The 22091-nt window shown below is 39.7% G+C and overlaps 1 protein-coding gene across 1 annotated transcript in view; it reads right to left on the reverse strand.

Annotated features, from left to right (window-relative positions):
- WASF3 (WASP family member 3) overlaps positions 1-22091 on the reverse strand; it is a 123858-nt gene that overhangs the window by 58236 nt on the left and 43531 nt on the right. The window contains exon 2 of the mRNA XM_021678245.2: positions 10089-10182. The gene's annotated coding sequence lies outside the window, so the exon portion shown is untranslated. The remainder of the gene's footprint in view (positions 1-10088; positions 10183-22091) is intronic.

Below are 22091 nucleotides of genomic sequence, written 5' to 3' on the forward strand. Positions count from 1 at the left end.
AAAGTCCTTGAGGCCAGGCCAACTCGATGCTGAGCAACACTAGAATGGCACATCTCCAGACTCAAGAAACGATGCACTGACCATCCCAGAGTCAATAAACACATTCAATAATAACTAAAAATCATTTCTGCCCTGAAGAGAGGGCTACACCCTGGAAGGGATTAACTCGTGTACAGCTGACTGAGAAGCTGGTCTGAAGGAAAGACAATACAGAGTATGCTGACATAAAGGGGAAGACAAGACAGAAAAAAAGTGAAGAGGATGTCAAGGAGGTCGTGTCTCTTGGGAGGACAGACTGGGGAAAGTGCCAAAAATAAGAATATAAATGAATCCCACATCACTCCCCAAAGTTACATTCTGGAATAAAAGGTTAAAAATTTCTAATAAAATGGACAGAAGTACAAATCACGTATCTACTAAAGGTCTTATATGCAGAATACATAAGGAACTCTCAAAACTCAATAATAAAGCAAACTATTCAATTAAATATACGTGCAAAAGTTTTGAACAGACACTTCACAGAGGACAGACTGATGGTAAGTAAATAAGTGCCTGAAAGATGCTCAACACCATTCATCGTGAAGGAGGTACAAATTAAAACCACAATGAGATACCACCACATACCTATGAGAATGGCCAACCTTAAAAATACTGACCATACCAAGTGTTGGTAAGGATGTGGAGCAAATGGAACTCTCACACCCTGCTGAAGAAAATGGAAAATAACACAATCGCTTTTGAAAACAGTTTGGCAGTTTCTTAAAAAGTTAAACACACTTACCATACGATCCAGCCATTTCACTCCTAGGTTTTTATGCAAAAGGAATAAAAGCATATGCCCACATGCAGATTTGCACATGAATGTTCATACAGCTTTATTTATAGTAGCCAAAATGAGCCAAAATTAGAAACAATCCCCAAATCCACCAAAGGTGAACAGATAAACTCAACTAATCAGCAATAATGTGGGATGAATTATTGATACATGTAACAATATTATTAATGAATCTCAAGGTAATTATGCTGAATAAAAACCAGACCAAAAAAGAGTATATACTGTATAAAGAGTATATTCCTTTTACATAACTGTGATATTGTGATTTATAATAAGAAACATATATTTGGTTTTCATCCCTATTTCTGGCACAGAGCTCCTAAAATCCTTGAAATTTCCTAAGTGATAAGAGCTATGATTCTGATATTCGTAACAAATCCCTCTCAACCTCATCTGAGTATGTTACTGAGGTGACTTTAGGAAAGCCACTAAGGATGGGGGCTGGTTGCCAGGGGAACCCACCATGTGATTAGAAGGTTGGAACTTTCAGTCCCACCCACTCCCAACTTCGGGGAAGAGGGAAGGACTTGATTGAGTTCAATCACCACGGGTCAATGATTTAATCAATCATACGTATGTAATAAAGCCTCCATAAAAACCCAAAAGGACAGAGCTTCCAGGTTGGTGAACCAGAATGCATTCATATGTTGGGAGAGTGGTGTATCCCAAACTCCATGGGGACAAAAACTCATGTGTTCTGCCAGACCTTTGGCTGTTCAATCATATCCTTTAAAATATTTTGTAATAAACTAGTAATCTAGTAAGCAAACCAGTGTCCTGAGTTCTGTAAGCCACTCAAGCCAGTTAATAAAACCCAAGAAAGGGGTGTGGGAACTCCCAATTTAGAGCCAGTTGGAAGCGCAGGGAACAGTCGGGGCTTGAGGATGAAGTTGGGCCGGTTGGGGTGGGGGGCAGTCTTATGGGACAGAACCCTTAACCTGTGGGATCTCATGCTGTCTCCCAGGGAGATAAAGGTCAGAACTGAGTTAAACTGCAGGACACCCAGCTGGTATCAAATTGCCTGATATGTGGAAAACCCACACGTCTGGTGTCAGAAGTGAAGTAGTGTTGTGTGAAGAATTTGTAGTACAGGAGACACATCATGGAGTGTTCTTCCTTCACAATAACATTCTAGGAAATGCAAACTAATCTACAGAGACAGAAAGCAGATCAGTGGTGGCCCTGGAGATGGGGAACCGACAGGAGGGAGGGATGACAAAGGGCCATGAGGAAACTTCTGTGGGTAATGGCATATTCACTTTCTTGTTGATGGTGATGGTTTCATGAGTGTGTGCGCATGCCAGAACTTATCAGACTGTACATTTTAAATAGTCGTAGTTTACTGTATGTCAATTATGCCTCTATAAAACTTCAAAAAATGGATCAATGGAGATGGACAAGAAATGAGGACAGAAAATCAACTGGGAGATCACTGAACATTTCTTGACTACTTAGATTCTAACATGATGGCCTAGCCTAGATGACTCTATTGTGAGCCACAGACACAGGACTAGGTATCACGGCGGAAGAGACAGACATACAAGATAAATTTAGCATGGAGACAGGCCACTGCTCCAAGAGTATTTACAAAGGGCCAGTTAATGGCATCATAAACCGCAATGAGCTCAGTTCCCTAAGGCAAGTTTTCCTCCTACACAATTCCCTCACCCTAAGGGGCTCTGAACCCGCCAACCTCATCAGGGAGTGTGCCACCGGAAACAGTCTTTCAGTGCAGGGAAGCAGACGGAGCAGCGGGCGGAAACCCTCAATGCTCGAGAGCTGAGGCCTGGTGCCACCATGTAAGTCCCACTAAACCCACGTCCTTACAGCAGCCATCACACCTGCCCGCTTACCTCAAAGGGCTGCGAGGAGAAGACCCACCTACAGACCCACAGAATGCCACAAAGTGGAACACAGATGCTACATGTTACTCCTATTAAACAAATAAATGTTTCCTTGACAAATTAAAAAAAAAATTGAACCACCTCCCTTTCCACTTTAATGGGACAGCGAGAAGAAGCCATTAATCAGTACCACACTGTGATGAACATGAAAAGCTCCTACGCTGTTTACCACCATATTACTACTTCTAATCCACACAAAGTATTTGTTAAATTAATGCCCTTTTAAACAAAACTGAAATCGTCAGCTCTTTATTCAAGGTATAACAAACATGTGAACTAGACACATTTTACAAACAGAATGTTAAATTAAGCTAAAAGGCATTGTTTTTATAATATAAAATATGTCAGTAAACACTCAGAAGCTAAAAACATCAACAGCATTTTAACACTTGCTAGAGACATGACTTTCAGAAAAACGCTGATCTCAAAGAACTTTAAAAATTCAAAAAGAATTTTTAGGTACTCAGAATTTATCTGATAGCACCTATGACCTCAAAGTTTAAGTCTCAACAAGCTCTAGTTTTTGTTTCCAATTATCCAGTTAACCATAAATTAAAAGTCTTCTCAAAAATCAGTCAGCATCTCCTCTTTTTGTTAAGAAAGAAGTACCACATATTTTCTCTAACTTACTCTTTTGCATCTTTGAGAATGACATTCATCAAATAAATTTACAAAATTCAAAATGCATTAAAACTTCTTAAGTTCTTAGAGGAAACAACAAATTATAAGATACAAAATTAGATAATTTGCCAAGTGTGTGAGGAAAACATTGTCACCAGACCCTAGAATATCAAGTTGAACCATATGAAATTACCACTTTTGGTGGTAAAAACAGCCAAATGTTGGCCATTTCACATGAATGAATGTAATTAAAATGAGATAAAATTAAAATAACAATAAAGCTGTGGAACCTAGCAATTGTTCTCTAGCATACATGCTACTAAACATGAGTTTCCATGTTTTTAGAAACAAAAAGCATCCTCATGGCAATATTTTTGGCAACTAGAAACTGTGCTCATGAAAGAAAGTTAAGATCAATTAAATGGCTGTTTTAGTTAACTATTCCCAACTGTTTGAGCCATGAAGGCATGAAGAGAAATATGAGAGAGTAAAATTTCTCAAATTTGCAACCTATGTCCTTGGTCTCAAAACATCAAGTCTGGCGTCCTATCAACTCCATTCTTCTGAACGTATTCCAGCAAGTAAATCATGAGCATCATCAAAAGGATCAGGCAGGGTTTCTAGGGAACTTTATAAAAAATCGACCAAAGAAACCAAATCATAAAGCTAATGGTAGTGAACCAGTTAAAGATGACAAATGGGAACATTTGCACACGTAAGGATTTATATACATTATGTCATTTATGTCCTACATACTACAACTTAATAGGCTGGTATGGTGCCCACTTAACAGCTAAAGAGATCAGGGCTCAAAAAGTAACTTATCCAAGGTGGGACAACACTAGTAAAGTATAAGAACTTAAATTCAAAACTGATTCTGTCAGATCCAATCTTTTTTTTTCTTTTAACTGAGGTCTAACATTGTATAGCTGACCCTCGGACAACATGGGTTTGAACAGGTCCTTTTATACATGGGTTTTTGTTTTCGATTCTTTTATAAATATGGTACAATACTGTAAATGTATTCTCTCCTTATGATTTTCCTAGTAACACTGACTTTTCTCTCACTTACCTTATTGTAAGAATACAGTTTGATACATACAACATACAAAGTTGTGTTACTCAACTGCTTATGTTATCAGTAAGGCTTCCAGTCAACAAAAGGCTATTAGTGAAGTTTTTAAACAGTCAAAAGTTATATGCAGATTTTCGCACCTGTGTTATTCAAGGGTCAACCGTATTAGTTGCAGATGTACATCATAGTGATTTGAAATTTCTATATAAAAATGATCATCACAAGGTAACATTCATTGCCATATACAGTTACAACAATTTTTTTTTCTTGTAATGAGGACTTTTAAGATCTACTGTTTTAACAATTTTCAAATATGCAATACAATATTATTAACTAGAGTCACCATGTTGTACATTACATCCCCAGGACTTCTTTATTTTATATTTGAAAGTCTGTACCTTCTAAACCCTTCACCCATTTCTCCCACCTTCCACTCTCCATCTCTGGCACCCATCAATCTGTTCTATGTATCTATAACCTTGGTTTGTTTGTTTGTTTTTTAATTCTTCATATAAGTGAAATCATACAGCATTTGTCTTTCTTTGATTTATTTCACTTAGCATAATGTCCTCAAGGTCCATCCATGTTCCCTCAAATGGCAAGATTTTATTCTTTTTTTATGGTTGAATAGTATTCCATTATGGTTTCCATATACCATATCTTCTTTATCCATTTATCCATTGATGGACACTTAAGCTGTTTGTGTATCTTGGCTATTGAAAATAATGCTGCAATGAACATGGAGGTACAGATAACCTTTCAAATTAGTGTTTTTGTTTTCCTTGGATAAATACCCAGAAGTGGAACTGCTGAATCATATGGCAGTTCTACTTGTAACTTTTTGAGGAACTCCATACTGTTTTCCACAGTGGCTGCCCCAATTTACATTCCCACCAACAGTGCACCTTTTCTATATTGTCACCAACACTTACTGTCTTTTTGATAATAGCCATTCTAATAGGTGTGAAGGGATATCTCATTGTGGTTTTGATTTGCATTTCCCTGATGATCAGTGATATTGAGCATCTTTTTACGTACCTGCTGCCCATCCAATGTCTTCTTTGAAAAAATATCTTTTCAGATTTTCTGCCCCTTTTTAATCAGATTTTTCTTGCTATTGAGTTGTATGAGTTTTTTGTATCTGGATATTAACCCCTTATCAGAGATATGAGTTGGAAATATTTTCTCCCCTTCAGAAAATGCCTTTTCATTTTGCTGATGATTTCCTTTGCTGTGCAGAAGCTTTTTACTTTGATGTAGTCCCACGTGTTTATTTTTGCTTTTGTTGCCCTTGCTTTTGGAATTCAGATCCAAAACATCATCACCCAGACCACCTATACTTTCTTGTAGAACTTTTATGGATTCAGGTCTTATATTCAAGTCTTTAATCCATTTTGAGTTAATTTTTGTGTATGCTGTAGAGGTAGTGGTCCAGTTTCATTTTTTTGCATGTAGCTGTCCAGTTTTCCCAACACCATTTATTGAAGAGACTGTCCCATTGTATATTCCTAGCTGCTCTGTCATAAACTTATATGCATGCATTTATTTCTGGGCTCTCTATTCTATTCCACTGATCTATGTGTCTGCTTTTACACTAAGACCATGATGTTTTAATTACTATTGCTTTGTAATATAGTTTGAAATCAGAGGGCATGATGCCTCTGGCTTTGTTCTTTCTCAAGATTGCTTTGGCTATCCAGACAGGATCTTTTGTGGTTCCATACAAATTTTAAAATTAGGTCCTATTTCTGTGAAAAATACCATTGGAATCTTGACAGGGTTTGCCCTGAATCTGTAGATTGCTTTATGTAGTATAGATATTTTAAAAATATTAATTCTTCCAACCCAATTCAAAACCAGCTCTGTCAGATACCAGAGTCTTGTAACATTTCTGCAACTAAGATCCTCTATTAGCATCACCATTTGGGCTGCTAGCATCACCACTGTCTGCTAGAAGCTCTGAGTATTATTTTTAATGTTTTCAGCAGTTCGTCAAGACTATCCTCCTTTTGGAGATGAGGGAAATGAGGATCAAGGATTTAAGTGATTTTGCTCAAAAGCTTAAGCCTGTATGTTTTTAGCATTTGAACCCAAGATTTTCTGTTAACTACTAAACTTACGCTCCCCCTACTATACCACTACTCTGCCATACCTAGTATCTAGCATCAACTAATATGGTCAATAACATGTACAGCTAACCCTGGAACAACATGGGTTCAAACTGCACAGGTCCACTTACAAGTGGATTTTTTTCAATTAATACAGTACAGTATTGTAAATGTATTTTCTCTTCCTTATGGTTTTCTTAGTAACATCTTCTTTTCTCTAACTTACTTTACTGTAAGAATACGGTATACATTACATATAATATACAAAATATGTGTTACTCGACTGTTTGTATTATTGGTAAGGCCTCTAGTCAAGGCTATCAGTAGTTAAGTTTGGGGGAGTCAAATGTTGTAAGTGGATTTGACTGTGTGGGGGTCAGAGCTCCTAACCGCTGCACTGTTTAAGGGTCAAATGCAATTAAAACAGAAATGCACACAACTATTAAACTGTATATTTGTTTACATTTGTAAGCATTCCACTGAGGCTGAGAAACTATTTGACTGCAAGAGACTTAGGTATGATTCCAGTAACACCATCTGGAGAAACACTATCTTGCCATACAACTATACCAGGCAACAGGACAAGGACTCAGGGTTTCCTCAATTCTTACCCGCCAAACATCATAAAAATATGTGTATGGAAATTATTTAGCAGAAATCAACAGGCATAATATGCGGCTTACATTATTATACAAAACATGTCAATGTATTCTAAGATACAGACAACAAGCATATGAAATAATTTTAACTCATCCAAAGATATATGATAGTTGTAACAGATTTAACAAGTAATTTTGTATGCCCTCTTAGAATTTAAAAGGACATCTTAGCATTGTTTCAAATAGCCTTTTTCTTTAAATCAAAAAACAAGAGCTATTTAATGAAGTTTAAACCAATGCATAACTTTTAAGTACTACACAAAGCTTTCTGGTTATATTAGCAGAAAGAAGAAATGCTGAACTAAGACTCTCCCAAGAGATTATGCTGACTTTTAACTTCAGAGAAAACAGTAACTGAAACCCACAAGTTATATACATGTGGCCTTGCTCTTATGATTTTCAGATCATAACCACAGAAACCCAAATGTAGTAGATACTGTCTACAGGCATTTAACATTTATTCCCACCTCCACTGTCTTCTTCCCTGTATCACTGAGACTAGAAGGCTAAAAAGCTCATTTCTCAGGTCCCTTGCCATGGGACTTTAATTTTTCTTCCTTCTGTATCTATATGCCTTGTATTTCCTTTTTTGCTTTACTGCACTGACTAGGACAATTCTGAGTAAGAACAGTGAGTGACCATCCTTCCTTATTCCCAATGTTAGGCAAAAACATTAACTCTTCCACCAATAATTACAATTACTAGCTGTAGGTCTTTCATAGATACCTCTTATCAAGTTGAGAAAGCTCCTACTTTTCTGAGTTATCATGAAAAAATGATGAATATTGTTAAATGCTCTTTCTAATAAGCCTATTGAGATGATCATACAGGTTTGAAGAATTCTGTGTAGTTTGTTCATATTGTGAATTATACGACTGATCTTCAAATGAAGAAACAATCCTGCATTTCTGGAATAAATGGCACTTTAGTATGATGTATTATACTTTTTATATAAACTTTATTCAGGTTGCTAGTATTTTGTTGAGAAATACCTTTGGTTTTTTATATTAGAGTAATAATGGCCTCCTAAAATAAATTAGTGTTCTCTTCCTTCTATTTTCTGAAGATTGTGTATATAATTGGTTTTATTTCTTTCTTAGTAAGTTGGTAGAATTCACCAGTGAGTCCATTTGGGCTTAGAGGTTTTTGGGGGGGGGAGAGGGTGTTTAACTACAAATTCAATTTCTTGAATAAAGAGCTATGCATGTTATCCACTCCTTCTAAAAGGATTTTTAGAATGTGATGTTTAATTTCAAAATATTTGGAGATTTCACATATAATCTGATACTCATTTCTAGCTTAGTTTCATTATAGTCAAAAAACAGACATATTCCTGAAAAAATACCTGTAAAGTGAAAGCATGGAAATCAAATTAAATACCTTGTGACTTTGATGAAATCTGTCCATTTATCTAAGTTATCATAATATTCCCTTTAACTTCCTTTTGTAGAATCTATACTGATGGTGTCTCTTTTCTGATACTAAAAATTTTTGCCTTCTTTTTTTCCTGATTAGTGCAAATACAGGTTGATCAATTTTATTGATCTCATTAAAGAAACTCAGCTAACCAATCACTGATTTTTTTTCCTACAGTTTTTCTGTTTTCTATTTCAATGATTTCTGCTCATATCTTTGGTAACTCCTTCTCTGCTTGTTCTGGGTTTAATTTGCTCTTTGCCCTCTAATTTCTTAAGGTGAAGGTTTAGATTATTGTTTCAAAACTTCTATTTCCTATTATAATCATTTAACATTATAAATCTCCCCCGGAAGTACTGCTTTAGGTGCATCCCTTAAATTTGGATATGTTGTATTTTCATTTTCATTCAATTCAAAATATTTTCTAATTTCCCTTGTGACTTCTTCTTTGACCCATGGGACTTTTAGAAGGTGGTATTTAATTTCAAAATATTTGGAGATTTCACAGATAATCTGATAATGATTTCTAGCTTAGTTTCATTATAGTCAAAAAATACAGACATATTCCTGAAAAATTACCTGTAAAGTGAAAGTATGAAAATCAAATTCAATTTCCTGATAGTAAATTAATAGAATGATTTGCCCACAGCCAAGGTGAGACAGAACTAAAGATCAAGTTATCTAGCATCCTTTCCTCTAAAGGATATTAAGAGCATTATGTTCTCTCTAAAGCCCACCTTAAAATCAAGAGACTTGTCATTTTCCCTTCTACCCTTCCAAAAAAATAAATAAAAGAGAAAGACAATTTCACATAGATCATCTCATTTGATTTTTACAACTCTATAAAACAAATGATAGACATTTTGTACAAGGAAAATGAAGCTCAAAGGAGTAACTCGCCTTACTGGTTTGGCCATGTCTCATTACTCTTGAATTATTCCTTGAAGATAAAGCAATATACATAATTTAAATCTCTAAATAATTCAAAACCTCATTTCAGCCACTGTTGGAATCAACACCACCTCAGTTCAGAGTAAGTTGTAGTAAAATCCACCTAGGCTTAAGTTTTATCATCTTGACTGCTCACATCCATTATTAACAAAAATCAGATAATAAAGAACCAGTTAAACCCCAAGAAATAAAAAGTAAATGGGCAAAATATGTAGGAAGGAAAAATTAGACCCCAGTTTAATAAGACAAACTATATAGCCATATTTGTTTTTCACACAAAAATTAATATGAAATTAATATATCAAGTTATATTTTTTCTCTTTCAAATTCTTGAACTGTTGATTAGGATCTAAAGCTCTAAAATATTATCTGCTGTTAATATTTACATATTAAAATATATTAATGTGTAATATTTTGAAATATTAGAATATTTTATAGTATTCTATTTCAAATTAGAATTCTGAACTATAATGTTACAGAAATTAAATGGCTTTAAAGGTAAGAGGCACACATTCTTACCGTATAACTGTTGACTTACGGGTTGCAGAAATTCCCCTCAGGTAGCATCACCACTTTGGCTCAGATATCAATAGTACAGCAGTCAAAATTAAAACTGAAAAAAAAAATTTTTTTAAATAACAGTAAGTAAAATGCATTCAAGTCTTCAAGAAAGTCCTAAATTCAAATTTCACATTTCAACAATTTCATCAAGGGAGTTCCAGTCCCAGAACTAGTTTTTTTAATTAGTTTAAGCAAGGAGCTAATAAGGTATGTGAATTCCTGTATAATTCCAACTCCCTATCCTGGAATAAGCCCTGAAATTAACATCAAGAAATCACAGTAAATAGCTAAGGGGCAGAAAAACAAAAAGCCAAGTATATTACAGGTATATTCAACTGAACTGCTCAGTTCATAGATTCAACACACATACATTTAAGGTTTTTTTACTGCCCACAATGAACTGAACATTGATGATTCACATAAGAACTCTATCAGACAAGAGCTTCTGTATCAGTTTTTCACACAAAAATATTAAATTCAGCGGCACCTGAATTTAAATACAGGTGGTGCAGTCGGTTGAGCGTGGACTCTTGGTTTCAGCTCAGGTCCATGATCTCAGGGTCTTGAGATCGAGCCCCGTATGAGGCTCTGAGCTCCACTCAGAGTCTGCTTCAGACTCTCTTTCCCTCTCCCCCTACCCTACACCCACCCCAACAAACAAATAAATCTTTTTAAAAATCTATTTAAAGGGGCGCCTGGGTGGCTCAGTTGGTTAAGCAACTGCCTTCGGCTCAGGTCATGATCCTGGAGTCCCAGGATCGAGTCCCGCATCGGGCTCCCTGCTCAGCAGGGAGTCTGCTTCTCCCTCTCCCGCTCCCCCCTCTTGTGCTCTGTCTCTAAAATAAATAAATAAAATCTTTAAAAAAAAATTAATAAATAAAAATCTATTTAAATTCAATAAAAATCTTGGTGATCCCTTTATAAATACTTTGATAGAACATATGTGGATAAAACAGTAACAAAGATTTAATACTTGCTGAATCTACCCTAGAAAGTGTTTCCAGAATAACTGATATTCATAACAGCAAGACTGTAGAGCAATCTGATATTGTTTATCAATGCTCTGGAGCTAAGCAGTACCAGAAAGTATGACAGAATTTCCTACCCAAACAGAGTTATGGTTTATTTAGGAAGAATATGCAGAAGAAAAATTTGGTGAATATCATTCATTAATTCAGCAAAAGTTTACCAAGCATCTTGTAGGAATAAGTCCCCCCACTGTAAGGCAACAATGTAGACACAAAAATGAGTAAGAAAATGCCTGCTCATCAGAGAACTCACAGTCCTGTGATGGTGACCAATGCCTGTCAATAATTACAATACAATAAGGTAGCTGTATGAGAGCAAGAGCGAGGCGGTGGAATGGGATATATCAAACAGTCTCAGAGGACAAGGAGTGGGGAGGAATGAGGCCAGGCAAAGGCCATGCAGGCACGGGGAAAGGAGGAGTGTGCAATTTCCGAATGGGAAAGCAACTTTGAGTCTACTGAAGAGGATTCTCTGCATATGCATGAATTATATGTAGGCCGGTGGATGAGAACCTACACAGTTAAGACTGTCACTACCATTTGGAAAGTAGGGAAAAAAACAGATCATTCAATGATCCTCTAATTTATACACATCCCACTAGTTTGCTTATTTAAAAATAAAGGCAGCACATAATTTTCTTCCCCTTCCTTAGGAGCAGCTGTATAGCAAGCTCTTGATTATGCAGAGTAAAAGAAAAGTGAGTTTTCCTAAGTAATTTGCATTAGTGATCACCTTATTTCCAAACACAGAGAATTAGCCCTAGGTTTTTGATTATCCAGGTCAAATTTTACCTCTATCAGATCACCTTATTTGCATGAAGTACCTAGCACTCTACATTTCACGTTAGAGATGGTTCTGTCTAGCTAACTGTGAAGGAAAGGGTCTGACGTGTGTGTTTTCTGGATGACCATTTGTGTTTAGCAATCATGTGTTAAAATTCTTCCTTTGGGAAATACACTATGAGTTTTCCCATTTGCCCGAAACGCTACGTACTGTTAATTTGTCAATAGCTATCACTTGGTGAATGCTTTACTCAGGATTAAGCACAGTGCTCACATGTCACATACATTTTAACTTAATCCGCACAACGCAAGTAATATCTGTCTCCATCAAGAAATGAGGAAACCGAGGCCCAGACGGCGACACGTCCAGGATGACACAGCTTGGAAGAAGCAGGGTCAGGACCGGTGGGTCTGGCTGCAGTCACTCTTCTGAATGGCAGTATTAAACAGCCTCCTTCTGCACACGTACACACACATTTTTCTTTCCTGCTCTGCCGCTACCATGTCTTACTTAAGTCGGGAACCATCAAAGTCTCGAAGAATCAACTAGACTTTGTGAGTGTGCTGCTTAATTTTACAGGGTAGAACATACGTTTAACTCCTTGGAAGCTACAGTTTAAGGTTATTAAGTGCGAAACCCAATACTTCTACTTAGAGGGGTCAGGGAAACACATTTAAATGCAACACCAGAACTGAAATTCTATTTATGTCCCATGGCTAAGCTCTGGGTGGTGCTGAAAATGCTTCTCCGTGGCCGTGGTCTAAGAGCACAATTGCCCTGTCATTTCCTACCACGGGCCTGCATCCATGATGCTCCCCCAGCATGACCGCCTTCTTCTCGCTTCCACGCATCCCAACTGTGCCTAGCCTTCAGAATGCAACCTAGTACGGGCTCCTCCCCCCATCCATTCAGCTCTCTGGCTGCTCAACAGACACTTACTTATTGCAGTAATGTGTCAGGCACTGTGTGTGTCCTCACCCTGGAAGATCAAGGCCCAGTCCTTCAACCCCAACAACCTCTTGGTCCACCAGGAGAAAACTGTACAAACAAGGAATTAGTATGCAGTGTGATAAAGGTGTATACATGGTATTAAGGGTGCACAGGGGAGGGAGGGGAGCCACCGAGGGGAGGGGGTGGCAGGAAAGACATCACAGCCCTGGTAACAACATATATTTGTATATATTACAAATATATTACAGATGATGATGACCTAAAATAAGATGGGAGAATTTTTTAAAGGGAACAAACCTGACAGACATAGGTGTTGGGTGAAGTGGATGGGATGCTAGGATGTCTCTTGGAAGACAGAGCCAGAACCACTAAGGCAGCTCTGTCCAGCAATGATGGATGTGTTTTGTGGATGAACACCATCCAAAATGGCAGCCTCCAGCCGCAGCGAGCACTTGACTGAGCACTTGAAAGGTGGCTAGTGTGGCTGAGGAACTGAATTTTTAATTTTATTTCATTTTAATGAATGTTAATTTAAATAGCAACACAGGGCTAGCAGCTACTGTACTGAACAGTGCAGCTCTTAACAGTTCAGGTTTGAGATACTAAATTGAGGGGTTATTACCAGTAGGGGAAAGGAATACCAAGAGAAAAGTATATGAACACTCAAATATTTGTTGAATAGATGAATGAACAAGCCAATGAACAGAGGAACAAACTGGATGATCTTTAAGGACTCCTCCCTTTAAAATTTCATTCAGGGGATGCCTGAGTGGCTCAGTCAGTTAAGCATGTGCCCTTGGCTCAGGTCATGATCCAGGGTCCTGGGATTGAGCCCAGCACTGGGCTCCCTGCTCGGTGGGGAGTCTGCTTCTCCCTCCCCCTCCGCCCTGCTCATGCTCTCACTCTCTCTCTCTCTCAAATAAATAAAATCTTAAAAAAAATAAATAAAATAAAATTCTATTCAAAGAGGTACTTATCCCTGCTCCTTCAGGTTTTTTTTTTTTTTAATGTTTTATTTATTTATTCATGAGAGTCAAAGAGAGAGAGAGAGAGAGGCAGAGGCAGAGGGAGAAGCAGGCTCCCCGCCTAGCAGGGAGCCCGATGCGGGACTCGATCCCAGGACACTGGGATCATGACCTGAGCGGAAGGCAGACGCTTAACCATCTGAGCCACCCAGGCGCCCCCTCCTTCAGGTTTTGAATACTGTTTTCAATATGATGGCATCAGACCTCAGTCTAATTCTTAAAATACTGCTAAATTAAAATTCCTTATGCTATTCAGTGTAAAAAACAAGAAAGAAAAGAAAAAAATGGAATTTTTGCAAGGAATGATCACAGACCAAGGATAATCAAGCCAGGGTAGGTAAGTACCTAGTAAAATGTGTCCAAACAATTTATGGATGAGGACGAAACAGCTTTATGATGAGCTCTGGTCATTACAAATATATTACAGACCATTCACCTCCTAAGCAGTTCAGCTGATGTTCAATTTACATTCCTCTATACTGTGCTGAGAGAAATGACTGAATTTAATCTCACGGAACACCTAATTTTGTTCTACAGAGCATTTTAAAAGGTCAATGATAATAAAGTTGTCCCCAATAATATGCCCTTCTATCTTAGTTATCCACAACTATCCAAGTCAATATGAGATAAATAAAACTCTGCGACAAGAAAACGTTTAACCTGAGAACAGGCTGTGTCCAAATGACTCACTATTAATCTGCCAATGTTATCCTAATCTGATTGTACTAGGCTTTACTATTTTGGTCCTTGCCATCCCCCTACAGCTTCCAAATTCTAGTTTTCCAGAAAGGCGAAGCTGTTCCAGAGAGCTGTTGCCCTGCTGCGCTTTCCAGGGCTACCCTGTTAACCAGACTCAAATTCTAAATTCCTCCCTCCCCAGGAGATCATGTCATCAGTAAGAGTTCTTAACTATTCACATATAAAGTTCTATTTACAAGATTGTTAGGCATTTTAGAAGCTGTAGCCGCCATTAGCTTCAGAGAAACAGATCTCATCAGAATGTCTAATATGAATGTTTTTAGCTAGAATCGTCTGACAACACGGTAGAACAGCAGTCTTGTGTTTCCCCTCCTTGGCCTCTCAGGTTGGATACCTGTGCTCCAATTCCCAATGCTGGAACAGTCCTACGTCTTTGAAATCAGAGCTGGTAGGGACACATTTAGCTGGCCCCACAATTCAATTCAATGTATGAGTGAGTTCTTTTGTAGAAGGTAAAACAAAAACACTAAGTAATAAGACAAGGTCTTGGCCTCCAGAAAGCTTTATCTGGTGGGAAACAGTAAATAAATACAAAAAATATGAAACAAGTCTCAGAAGGGATATTGCTATGAGTAAAACAGAAATAACTGCAGCTAGCTGACATTCACTGGTCACCTAGGTGTATCACAGTCTCAGCCAGGTTCACTTTCATATATTTAATAATTAATAAAACCACATTAATTATGAGTGCAAATGAAAAATTCTCCCCGTTTTGAGTAATCTGTTCATTAAAAAAGTACTTATCCCAGACCTTAATACAAGGGTCATAAAACAGTATTTTCTTCCCCTTAACGAACAGTGTAACTATCTAGTAAAATACAAGGAATGAACGATCGATTCCTGATACGACTTTTGCAGAGATCCACAGCTGGTCCACACCTCTGGGCTAATAATGGTCAAAGAATCGAATAGCCCAGATAAAGATCTGGGTCCTGTCAACCACTCATCGATCCATTCAAACACTTACTATCCCACTACGTATAAGAAATACAACCATGAGTCAGACAAAGGTGAGCCTATATATGGAAAGACACCTCACCGCAAGTTCAAAAGTGCTAAAGTGGCCAGAGATACAGGCAACACGCAGTGAGAGAAAAGGTTAGTAGCACCTGCAATAAACAGGAAAAGACTTCAAATCTGCATGGGGCTCAAAGTGACACCAAGAGACTGATTCCTATCTTCTGAGATGCACAGAGTATACAAAGTTAATATAAAGATAAATGCTGTATCATCACTTAAATATTAGGACATCATGGGGAAGTCAGGATCAGCAGCAGCAGATCCAGAGCTTGCTCATTAAATGAAAAGCGTGTATCTGCCTGCCTGTCTCCAGGGAAGCTACGAGAAACTCATGGGCAAGCGTTAGAAGGGGTCGAGATCCACCGCCCCCAGGCAGCACAGAGCTCTCCTCCACCACCCCCCTCTCTGTACCCACCTGCCTGAACACTGTTCAGGGAGAGGGAAGCCGTGAGTTTGGAACTCCACTCATTAAGAAACACCATTTGAAATAAGGCTTTCTTTATATTCAGTTAAAGCCTACATCTTTTTTTTTTTTTAAGGATTATTTATTTATTTATTTGACAGAGAGAGACACAGCGAGAGAGGGAACACAAGCAGGGGGAGTGGGAGAGGGAGAAGCAGGTTTCCCGCCAAGCAGGGAGCCCGATGCGGGATGCGGGGCTTGATCCCCGCACTGGGATCATGACCCGAGCCGAAGGCAGACACTTAACGACCGAGCCACCCAGGCGCCCCTAAAGCCTACATCTTTGTAACTGCAAACCAACGCTCTGTTCTGCCCACTGAAACCAAGCAGAATCTACCACACCCTCAGCTCTGCAAACATCCAAGTATCTGAAGGCAGAGTTCAATGTTCCTGTCCCTCCAGCCTTTCCCAGGTGCTCTCTGGCCTGTCCTTCAGGAGGTGCAGTGCTCAGAAGGACACATACCAGATGTGGCCCGAGGGAAGCAGCACGCCCTGCCCATCCACGCCACCAGCCTGCCAGTTTGTTCTACTGGTTCTCTCTTCTGGACGCTGCCGCCACGCTGGGCACACTCCTCCTTAGGAAAACTCCTCTCTGCCCCTCCACTCTGGAATAGGATCCCCAGGCTGCCCTTCTGCAGGGCGGCCTCCACCGTTTCTCCCAAGCTGCAATCATGCCCTGAGCCCTCCACTCCTGAGTTTCTCTGCACCTGCCACTCCCTGCTCACTGGCCCTCCCAGTGAGCAGACTTGGGTCACTTCCACTACAAAGCATTGTTCAGCTTCCCCGTAGCATCCATTTTCCCCTTCTCCGTGCCCACCAACCAAAGGGGCAGTACTGAATGCCACAGTGTGGTAGGCTCTCAAGCCCGAATTGAGCTCCCACCGACATCCCCCCACTTACTTAGACACTCCAACATTCCAGGCAGGTTATTTAAGCCTACATTTCCTAAACTATAAAAAATGAGACTGTGGGAGTTACGTGAGCTAATCTGTGGGACACTCCAGGCCTTGCACGTGATAAGCAACAAAGAGCACCAATCACTGCTGTTACTACTTACTACTTCTCCACCACCACCATTAATTACAACCTGTTCCCCTCCACATGGTCACATCCACCAGGACTGGGAGGGTCACCTGCATCTTTATACCCCCAGCGCTTCGCAGAGAATCAGGTTCACAACATCCTCTTGAGCAATGTTTGGTCCAGAAGAAAACAAATAGTGAATGGATACATGAGCACACACAAGAACCTAAAACCAAGATGATCGAAGACGTTCAGATTTAGTTCTATTCTTAAATTTGCCTAGTTATTCATTATCACAACAATGCACTGAGCTGCTAAGAGATCAAAGAATTTAGAGGTTGAGATGTTCAGAAATTCACATTAAATGGAATCCGTTTTCAGAGGAAAAATGGATTATCTAGTTGTATGGTGCTTCTGCCTACTGCAAATGTTGAGGTTTTCTGTTTGTTTGTTTGATGTTTTTAATGTTCATGGCAGAGGTCTGGCCCTGGGCAGCCAGCCACCTGTGAGCCCTAACACTTTTGACCCCTACCTCCACTCTTCACTATGAAAATTTTTTTCATTTTCATTTTTAAATTCCTAGTACCCAGCTCAGTGCTTGGCACACAGTCCACACTCAAAAAACATCTGCCAAATAAGTGAATTTTCTTGAATGCTTAGGTTAAAAAAAAAAATCACAATGCCTCTTTCTGACCTACTTCGACCCAGAAAGTTGGACTTGCCTTGTGTCCAGTGACCTTGTATTGGCCCCATGGGCACCACTTTATGTGCTGTGCTTCACCCAAGCAAAGAGCAGGAGAATTTGGGTCAACAGAGCACTCGTTTCAATTCAGCCAAATGGTTAATGAGCTTTTGTGCAAGGGGCATAAAGAGATAAATAACTTGCTCAAGATAAAATAAGGCTTCCAGCTTGAGGAAAGACTGCTGACTACGACGAAGTGTTTTAAACGCTGTTTAGCAACATTATGGAACAATCTACAACCATTAAATACAAATGTGGAGCGGTACCAACTGGCACCATCAGGCAGTTTCTTTCATGGCACTCAGAGACAGCCTGAGAGCGCAGGAAAGAAAGGAGAAGGCAGGACAGATGCAGGAGACAGAGGGACAGGGGTCTCAGTGGGGCAGTGAGCTGACCAACAGGAAAGGTGGGAAAACAGGGCGAGGCCAAGGGGTCCCTGAAGATCTGCTCCAGAATTCTGCAGACAACAAGAGATGCAACACACTCGCCCATTAAGACATCCCAGAATCCCAGAATTTTTTAAACTTCCTTTCTTAAAAGTGGGACACTGTGTCCTTGGCTGGTGTTCTGGCACTTTTCCTGTTGCTTGTGACCCCACAAAGATGACAAACCAATGACTGTGGGGAGGCCCCTGAACATAATAGCTTAAAAGTTGAAAGAGATCCAATTCAAGTGAAAGATTTTCTTGCCTAAACGACGTTATATTTTTCTCTGCTTTAATTACTGAATCCTGTAATTGGAATTCATCACTGATTCAAAGAGATGCTAAAAATAGTCTGTTTCCGAATGTAGAATGAGAAGCATCATGTAATTTTGTTACTAAATGGACTTTTATTTTTTTCATAGCTCAGTAACTTACTCTTGAAACAGATTTCCTCTTTTCATTAACCAAAAATGTAAAACACTTCAGATACACATTAAACATTAATTTTCAATACTAATTACACTTTGTGAGTTCATAAGTGAAATCTCAGACATATATACTAACCTTGCTTAAAAACAGTTCCTCGACCCTTTCCCTATAATCATGACCTTCATGAAACACCTCTGACTGAAGAGTGCAATCTCATTTACATGTGAGAAATGAATTAAAACAAAGCCTGTTATCCCACAGGTTCTCCACTGCACATGGCAATTTGAGCCCACTGTGCCATTTACAAAGGGCTTTCTCACATGAATCGTCTCATTTAATCTCCACAACCATCCTGATACAAACAGGAAAGGCAGGAATGTTTTAATTATCTTACAAATCAGGAAGCTAGCTCAAAGACTGAACCGGCCCATGAAGGTGGGGGACACACTCACCTCCATCCTCCTCACCTTCAGTCCCACCTTATATTCCAAACTCAGCTCCTTCAAGGACATGCTCTGTGGCCTCAACTGGGTTTCCTGGACAGCCCCCCTCAAGCCCAGCAGATTCACCCCTTCCCCCCAACTCCAACAGAGCTCACATCTGCTTCCCATTGTGGTTTGCCCTGGGATGCCCATGCTCTGTCTTCTCAACTCAATTAGAAGCCCTGTGAGGGTAAAAACTGAATCTCCTATTTCTTTCTTTCTTTTTTTTTTTTTTAAGATTTTATTTATTTGACAGAGAGAGACACAGTGAGAGAGGGAACATAAGCAGGAGGAGTGGGAGAGGGAGAAGCAGGCTTCCCGCGGAGCAGGGAGCCCGATGCGGGGCTCGATCCCAGGACCCTGGGATCATGACCTGAGCCGAAGGCAGACGCTTAAGGACTGAGCCACCCAGGCGCCCCTGAATCTCCTATTTCTTAATGTCTAGAATCATGTACATAACAGGGAGACACTGAATTCTTTTTTATGATGCCACCTATCAAGGAACCATCGAGTAGACAAATGTCTCTCTTTTCCTAACTTTTCAACAATGGCCTTGCTCTTCCCTTTGGCTCCACCTTCCCAGCTGCAACTCAGTAAGAAATTCCTGGAAGCCATTCCTGGGCCATCATATTTAAAAAAAAAAAAAAAAAAAAAGAGGTTTTCTTAACAATGATTAAAGTTGCTTTACTCTTTAACTGGTCTGAGTCTCTCCTGTTCTCCTGTACCTATAAACTGTCCCTGGTTTCTGACTGCATGTTGGTTTGTGAGCACCTGTGAACCTGACTCACTTGTCACCTGTGTTTTTATTTCCTTGATTCCGATATTCACCTGCTTTCTGTCCGTGCCAGGCCTCACACCGTTAACTTCCAGCCCCACCTCAGCTCTGCTGACCCTGCAAACCCATCCTCACATCAACCACAGTCCAATGCTACCAAGGACCCCACCCAGGCCCCTACCCAGGGACCTGCTGGCCTGCCGTGAGTGGTCAAGAGAGGGATAGTGCCTTATTTTTAATCTTTAGCTTCTCCCTGGAGTTCTGCATTTCCGTAGCAATTTCAAGAGGAAGGCAAATGTACCGCAAGTACCAGTGTCAGCTGCTCTCGGCGCCCCATGACTCTGTATCCTTCCGCTTCAAACGCACACGAAACATTAGGACAACTTAGCACCTTACAGTCAGCAATCAACATCCTGTTGGAAACCAAACACATCAAAACCAAATCAGGGTTACCATTCGGTTTCATGAAATATGCTGAACCTTAAATCTGGACAAAGAGAATTGTTACAAAAACGCACAGAAGTACTTAGGAAATCTGTGCGTTATCAGATGGAAACAGCAGATGTGAGTGCTGCATTGCAGAGGCCTCTTTTTTTTTCATTACCATGATGATTTTTACATATTCCAAAATCAAAATCTATTTCAAAGCTAGCTATGTAATACTAAACCTGACATAAAGATTTCATGTGCCATTCAACAAGTACCTTCAGTTACTTGTTTACCCCTTGAGGATAAATTATACTACCAGCCAGTATAACAAATGGGTCCATAAACTTCCACCCCCAGGGGATCCTGTGTGTTCAAAGAAGACTGCCTAACACAGCAGTAACATTTTATGGCACATCTACACTCAATCCCCTTGAGCCTCTAGTCAAACCCTAATGTTCACTATATCTAAAGTAATCAGGGAGCTGAATGGCTCACTACCAGACTACAAGAATACCACAGCTTGTGACAGAAGACAAACACAAGGGGAAAAACCCATCACCACCCAGAAATGAATATAAAACTTCAGTCACTTAGAAAGTAACTTACTGCCACTGAAAACATTTCTAGCATTAAGTTCTGTCTGCTCTTAATTAAAGTAGTAATCATTTAATTAGTGGTATCCAATATGATCTTGGAGAAAATGTTTTCTGAGGACCAACGGCTGCATGAAAAAGGGGAGAGACCAGAGATGTGAGCATCGGAGACTGGGACTCCATGCCTGGATCTACCACCAGAAGCTGTGGACTCTGGGGAAGTTATTACTGTCTGGGCCTCAGTTTCCCCATCTGAAAATAAGGCCAACAGAAACGCCCCCCCTTTAGAGTGTAAACATGAGGGACGGATGAGCCATGTTGTCAAAGAACACAGCAAGGAGGCAGAGATGTTTAATTAACGGCAGCTACTACAGAAAGCTAATGTCATGCACTTGTCATCAAACAAGGAGGCGGAAGCACCCGTCACAACTGGGCAGTGTGACTTAGGCCACTATGGCAAAGGGGAAATGGAAACACCACGGCATTTGTGAATGCGGAGGACATGCCGCTTTCTCATTCTCCTCACGTGACTGTAGTTAACACCCACCTGTCTGCAAAGGACAAAGCAGATGCTTGTGGCAAGTGGCCAACGTACAGAACGTGCCCCACCCAGCTCTTGTTTGATTTCTGCAATTAGAGACGATGGCCAATTTACCCACTGAAAGAAAGGGCATGGAAATGTGGATATTCCAAACAGGAGGTATTTTGATATTTGAAATCCCGATGTTTATTTCACTTAACAAAAGCTCCTTTACTTTTGTAGTTTGGGGTTAAGTTTGAATTCTGCCTGAAATGCTAGCTGAATCTGTCAACCCTGAAGTCGTGAAGATGCCAAGATCCAGATTCTGTTCTGTTCTCTCCACCACCCACCATAATCCCGAATAGTTGACATCACCCTTCTCTCCAAATCGAGAAAAGCCTGCTCTCCCAAAGACAGACCTCAAGTCTATAGATTTTTTTTTTTAAGATTTTTATTTATTTATTTGACAGAGAGAGAGAGAGACAGCGAGAGAGGGAACACAAGCAGAGGGAGT

The sequence above is a fragment of the Neomonachus schauinslandi genome, chromosome 3 (genome assembly GCF_002201575.2).
Source record: "Neomonachus schauinslandi chromosome 3, ASM220157v2, whole genome shotgun sequence".
Taxonomy (NCBI): domain Eukaryota; kingdom Metazoa; phylum Chordata; class Mammalia; order Carnivora; family Phocidae; genus Neomonachus; species Neomonachus schauinslandi.